A 6,933-nucleotide genomic window follows, 5' to 3' on the forward strand; every position below is an offset into this window, starting at 1 on the left:
CCTTTGAGGACTTGTTGCCTTGCCCCAGCCTTTCTTGGACACTTCCGTCTCTGGGCCCTTGCTCTACTCACCTTAGTGTGGCCTTCTTTGTGCGTGGCCTCCTGTGACTTTCCCTGGCTCAGCCCTGGAGAGCTCAAACTCCATCCAGCTACCTCTTCTCTCATCTTTTCTGGTCCCCAGAGGCCTGAGGGGTGCTGTCTGGGCCCTCCTGGCAGGGTTCAATGTGATGGTTTCCCATGGCCCCAAGTTGTGTTTTCCTGGTTCCCAATCCCATGCCCCAGCCTCAAGTTTCCCACACCCAGCCTCCAGCCTCTAGTTCTCAGTCAAGAGACCTTATTCCCCAGCCTCCTATGAGGCCTCTGGCCCCAAGCCTCCTGGTTCCCAGCCTCAGACCCCTGCACCTTGAACCTCAGCTCCCGGCCCTAGTCCCACTTCCCACCCATGGCTCCCAGCCTTCCTCTCTAAAGCCATGTCTGAGATTTTGGGTTCTAAGGAGTTGAAGTTGAGGCAGCACTTTCTCTCTCCCTAGCTGCATTTCTTGAGTCTTTGGGCCCAAGCCAGGGGCAAAGGAGAGCCAGGGCCCAGAGGAAAGGCAGGATGGGAGGTGAACCCTACAAGCATTTAAAGTAATTACCCTCCTCGCCCCATCATAAGCCTGGTTCAAGATGCGGGAACACCTTGGAGGCAAAAATATAGATTATGAACTAGAACATTCTAGTGAGGCAAGTGGCAAGGGGTGGGGGGATGGTGGGAAGGTCAATGCAGAGGGATGAGGGCGGTAAGCCTAACTCAGCAGGTGGTCTGGGGATGAGACTGGGGATAAGGACCAGTCACAGGGTGTAAAGATCCATTTTCCAGATGTGGGAGCTGATGCCCTGTGACTTGTGGTAGGCTCTCTGGCCATTCAGTGGCTAGTGACTACCCCCAGATTGTCCCCTTGTCTTGGGATCTCAATTTGCAGTTTCCAAAGTGCTTTCTCTTCATCATTTCCTCCTTCTAGAAATATTTTCTGTACAGAGCCTCTGAGGACCCCCCCCACCCCATTTTGTCTCCTGCCACATCCCTGGCTGTTGTTCCTCAAACTCCTTTGCTGATCTTCCTCATCCTCCCACTGCCTACACTTTGGAGTATCTGGGCTCAGTCCTTGGACCTTCACAAGTACTTCGCAGGTGACTCATGCCACCCACACATTGATAACTTACACATGTATGTCTCCAGCCCAGCCTCTCCTCTGAACACCAGACTCGTATATCCAGTATTTCCTCATCTGTAAAATGGGGATAATAATAGCTCAACGTCACAGGGTTGTTATGAGGATTAAATGAGTTAAGACATATAAAGCGTTGGAAGAGTGCCTGCCTCCGATTAGTACTACTGCTGGAGCTATGATTATTGTTATCGCTGTCATTGTTGCTGCCTGCCAGCTCCACTTGGATATCTAGAATCATCTCAGACATGACTCATCCCTAACCTAAAACTGCTCTATCTTCAGCCTTGCTTATCTCAGTAGATGGCAACCCTGTCCTTCCAGTAGCTCAAGCCTCAAACCTTGCAGTCATTCCTGACTTTACTCTTTCTCTCACATCCTGAATCTAATTCATTAGAAAATCCTGTTGTCCCTTCCTTACATATATCCAGGGTGCAGCCACTGTGGTCTCGGCCGGTGTCATCTCTCACCTGGATAACTGCCTCCACACTGGTCTTCCTGCTTCTACTCTGACTCATTGTACAGTCTGTCCTCAACGTAGCATTCAGAAGGTTCCCTTTGACATATAAGTCAAATCATATCCCTCCACCATTTGAGATGCTCTATCAAGTTATCTTTTTCAGAGTAAAGCTCCAGGCCTTATAAGTACCTGCAAGGCCCCTGTGTGATCAGCTTCTTCTCCCTCCTTGATCTAATTTCCTTCCACTGCTTCCTTGCCACTCTGCTCCAGCCACATGGGCCTTGTTATTCCCAGAAGATGCCAAGCACTTTCCTTACTAGATGACTTTGCACTACTGTTACCTTTGCCTGGTCATAGTGAACAAACCATCAAGTTTCTGCAAGATAAAGATGATAATGAGATCATACAAAGGGCTAGGGCTTGGGGCAGTGGGCACAGAGAGAGGAACCCAGAGACCTTGGCAGGGGCCAGATCATGAATGTCCCTGAATGCCTCCCGAGCAGTGGGCAGCCAAGGAAGGTGGTGTGTGCAGGGCAGGGCTGGACTCCCCTCAGGTGCAAAATCTCAGGGGTGCCAAAACACTCAGTAATCAAAATACGTAATATTTTAATGTAATATTTAAAAGAATCAAAATTAATGCAAAAAATTCTACGATGAACAAAATGTCAAACTTGAAAAAAAAATATTTATTTATTTTTGGCTGCATTGGGTCTTTGTTGCTGCGCGCGGGTTTTCTCTAGTTGCGGCGAGCGGGGGCTACTCTTTGTTACGGTGTGCGGGCTTCTCATTGCGGTGGCTTCTCTTGTTGCGGAGCCCGGGCTCTAGGCGCATGGGCTTCAGTAGTTGTGGCACGCAGGCTCAGTAGTTGTGGATCACTGGCTCTAGAGTGCAGGCTCAGTAGTTGTGGCGCACAGGCTTAGTTGCTCCACAGCATGTGGGATCTTTCCGGACCAGGGCTCGAACCCGTGTCCCCTGCATTGGCAGGCAGATTCTTAACCATTGTGTCACCAGGGAAGTCCCAAAATGGCAAACTTTGAAGGGAAGACAGGGGCAGGGTGAGGCAGGAGAGGTGAGTCCAAGCGCCTTCCATCCTAGTCCCAGCCCTGGACTCAAAATCCTTCTGGGAGGATGAACTGGACATGGATACCACTGGGAAGGCCCAGGGAGAAAAAGAGGTGCAGAGACCTGGCCCAGGGACTGGACAGGACTTTCCTGGCTTGTAAAATGCGGGTAGCAGGTCTTGTCCCGCAGGAACCCCGTAGGATTAGTGAGATAATGGAGAGAAACCCTGCGTTGGTGGTGGTGCAGGTTGGGTTGGGAGGCAGGTAAAGGCCAGAGAGGGGTGGGGCATGGCACAGGGGCGGGGCTGCGTGGGGGAAGGGGCACTCACCTGGCTCACTCAGGTGAGGACGGTCCCGAACCAGTCATCCAGCCAGGAAGGGAGGAGTGCAGCAGGTGAAAGTCCTGAGAGGTGGGACCAGGTGATGAGGCCTCAAGCTCGAACCCGGGCCAGGTCTCAGGGGCAGCGCCAAGGCCGAGAGCCGGGCCAGGCTCAGAGACGCAGCTGAGGCTCTGAAGGCTGGGTTGGTAGGATGAGGGGGCGGGGCCAGAAGCCAGGGTCGGGGCAGGGCCAAGGCTAAGGGTCTGTAGAATCAGAGACCAGGACCAGTGGGATTCTGGCGGGTACCTGCGGTTTCGATGCGCGGTTGCACATTTGCGCCAGCAGCTTCAGAGCCAGGTACAGGTTGCACGGGCCCTCCTCCGCCCCTCCCTGGGGCTGGGGCAATAGGTGCTTGTCTGTGGATGCGGCAGGAGGCAGGCTTCCTGGGCCAGTGTAGAATCCCATTAGCTCAGGAAGGAGCCAGAGCAGGACTTGGGTAGGCAGCTGAGCATGGATTAACTGTTAGCTTTCCGGGCTGGGCAGCCACAGCTTGCGTCCACCCGCTCCTGTCTCGCTGCAGCCGCTGCCAGAGCCCCTCATCACCTCCACCCCCAGCCCAGAACGGGTACAAGGACCAGGAATCCTGGGTTCTCTTCTGGACTGCAGATCATGCCATCCTCCATCCGTCTTTCACGTGGTCTTCCCAGTGCCATCAGTACTGGTTCCTGCCGTCCCGGGAGAGGCAGGCAGAGGCTGAGGAGGAGGAAGGTCCTGAGGGATGGAGGGATGAGACCAGATCTCAGTGACTCCTCTTGCTGTGTTTTGCCTTCTTGGGCCTCATCAGTGCCAACCCAAGGCTCACTGGAGGTGGAGAAGCAGAGGAGAAGAGCCTGGAGTCCAGCAGGAAAGCTTGGATTAGTTGGGAGGCTGAACTTCCTGGACAAGAGCCCAGGTGTAAGTGGCACACTGCCCCAGCAGCCGGGATCCGGCCTGGAGGGCTGAGACTAGCCTGCTTCAGCATTCTCCTCCCCTTTCTTCTTTTCTCCTTTGTTTCCAGATGTTAGCATCTGCCTCAGGGAGGGGGAAGAGTTTCACAGCCTCCTGATTGGCTGCGTTCATTTTAGTCCCTTCTCTGCTTCCAGGAAAGACTGAATAGGGAGGTGGGGGAGCAAGATGCATAAAGGTTTTCAGTGTAACTAAAAGAAAGCCGTGAAGGGAGCAGAGAAAACTGGCGAGAAACGTGGGAGCAGTGTGCGTGCGTGTGTGCGCGTGCGCGCGCGCGTGTGTGCGTGCGTGCGTGCGCGCGCGTGCGTGTGCGCGCGTGCGTGTGTGTGCGCGCGCGCGTGTGTGTGTGTGCGCGCGCGCGTGTGTGTGTGTACACGTACATGAATTCTGCTGTCAGGTCAACTGAGTTCAAGTGGGGGCTCTGTTGTTTCTTAGCTGTGTCTCACGACCTTCCTCAGCCTAAGGATAATATTCCTACTTACCTTGTAGCTTATCAAGCATTGTGGCACATATAATGACATTATAGTGTCATATAGGATAGTTTTCCTGCCCTAAAAATCCCCCGTGTCCCTCCTATTCATCCTTCCCTCCCTCTGAGCCTTGAGCAACCACTGATGTTTTTACTGTCTTCATAGATTTCACTTTTTTTTTTTTTTTGCGGTACGCGGGCCTCTCACTGTTGTGGCCTCTCCCGTTGCGGAGCACAGGCTCCGGATGCTCAGGCTCAGCGGCCATGGCTCACGGGCCCAGCCGCTCCACGGCATGTGGGATCTTCCCAGACCGGGTCACGAACCCGTGTCCCCTGCATCGGCAGGCGGACTCTCAACCACTGCGCCACCAGGGAAGCCCCAGATTTCACATTTTTGATGCTACTGTAAATGGTATTCTTTTTAAAATTTCAAATTCCAGTTGTTTAGTGCTAGTATATAGAAATACAATTCTTTTTTTAAAAAATGAATTTATTTATTTACGTTTGGCTGCGTTGGATCTTTGCTGCTGAGCACAGGCTTTTCTCTAGTTGCGGCGAGCGGGAGCTACTCTTTGTTTCGGTGCGCCGGCTTCTCATTGCGGTGGCTTCTCTCTCTCTCTCTTTTTTATTTAAAATAAATTTATTTATTTTATTTATTTATGTTTGGGTGTGTTGGGTCCTCGTTGCTGCGTGCAGGCTTTTCTCTAGTTGCGGTGAGCGGGGGCTACTCTTCGTTGCGATGCGCGGACTTCTCATTGCGGTGGCTTCTCTTATTGTGGAGCACAGGCTCTAGGAGCGCGGGCTTCAGTAGTTGTGGCACGCGAGCTCATAAGTTGTGGCTTGCAGGCTGTAGAGCGCAGGCTCGGTAGTTGTGGCACTCGGCCTTGGTTGCTCCCCGGCATGTGGGATCTTCCAGGGCCAAGGCTTGAACCCGTGTCCCCTGCATCGGCAGGCGGATTCTTAACCACTGCGCCACCAGGGAAGCCCTAGAGATACAATTCTTTAAAAATATTGATCTGGTAGCCCACAACCTTGCTAAATTTGTTTTCATTGTGGTGGCATTTGTGTAGATTCCATTGGATTTTCTACATAGACGATCGCTGCATGAGTTTTTGGACAGAGAATTAGCTGAAGTGGAGCAGCCTCTGTGGGAACAGTGCATAGCTACTTTTTTTTTTTTTTTTTTTTTTTTTTTGTGGTACGCGGGCCTCTCACTGCTGTGGCCTCTCCCGTTGCGGAGCACAGGCTCTGGACACGCAGACTCAGCGGCCACGGCTCACGGGCCCAGCCGCTCCGCGGCATGTGGGATCCTCCCGGACCGGGGCACAAATCCGTGTCCCCAGCATCAGCAGGCGGACTCTCAACCACTGTGCCACCAGGGAAGCCCAACATAGCTACTTTTAGTGAAATGGTAGGGTGCGTCTGGCTAGGAGTGGGGGCCCCAGGGGAAGTATTCTCTGGAACCACAGGTCCAGTAGAGGTCCCGCCCATCTTCCGCTGGCTGCCAGTTCTCCATTCCTCCACTCGGTGTGGACGTACGGGAGATGCAGGGGCTCTGTCCACTCTCTGCCCCTTCTCAGTTCTCAGGAGGACTGGAGTGGGACCATCTGCTGCTCTGCTGCTTGTGCCCCGATTTCTCTTTCCACCTACGGGGGAAGGAGAAGCAGGGTGTGGGAGTAGAGATGGCGGATCCTTTTTAGGTGTTTGTGCTCAGCTGTCCCGTTTTATGTCCAGATCTCCCACTGTTTCTAAGAGTCCCAGAAAGGATTCTAGGGGACTCAGCCTATCTCTGAGGACAGGACCAGGAGCCAAAGGAAGCAGGAGGCCTGGATTCTGGCTTTGGCTCCACCAGAGTCCAGCTGAATGACCCCAGGTAAGTCCCTGCTCTCCCCTGGGTCTGGCCTTTTTTTGTTAAATGGGGCTGGATCAAGGATTTGTGAGGGCCTGATAGCTCTGAGTGTAGGGAGGATAGGGGAGGGGGCAGCGTACCTTCTCTCCAGGTCCTGCAGTGTGTTGGGCAGTGGCAGCCCCAGAGCCTCTGGCAGGAGAACAGTGTTGGGGCAGGCAGCCACAAGGACTGCTCCATAGATGAAGAGAGGCAGGGAAGGGTAGAGCTCAGAGGTCATGCCCACCAGTGGGCTCAGAATGCTGCCTATGTTGGCCAAGGTGGTTGTCACACTCGGACCTCTCTGCCTGTGGAGAGGAAGAGCACCTTGGTGAGGCCGGTGAGGCTTGTGGGTGCCCTAACTCTGCTTGCCAATGGTGTTTTCTTTTTTCACATTCCGTACAGGGCCAAATGCTTGCACTTACCTTGGCTAAAAGGAAAGTTGGAAGCAAATGGTTTTGGAACCAGGAAGCCTGGGTTCCAGGTCCAGTTTGAACCTGCTGTATAACTGAACAAGTCCCCAACC

This window comes from Mesoplodon bidens (assembly GCF_964165515.1).
Source record: "Mesoplodon bidens genome assembly, chromosome: 7".
Lineage (NCBI taxonomy): Eukaryota > Metazoa > Chordata > Mammalia > Artiodactyla > Ziphiidae > Mesoplodon > Mesoplodon bidens.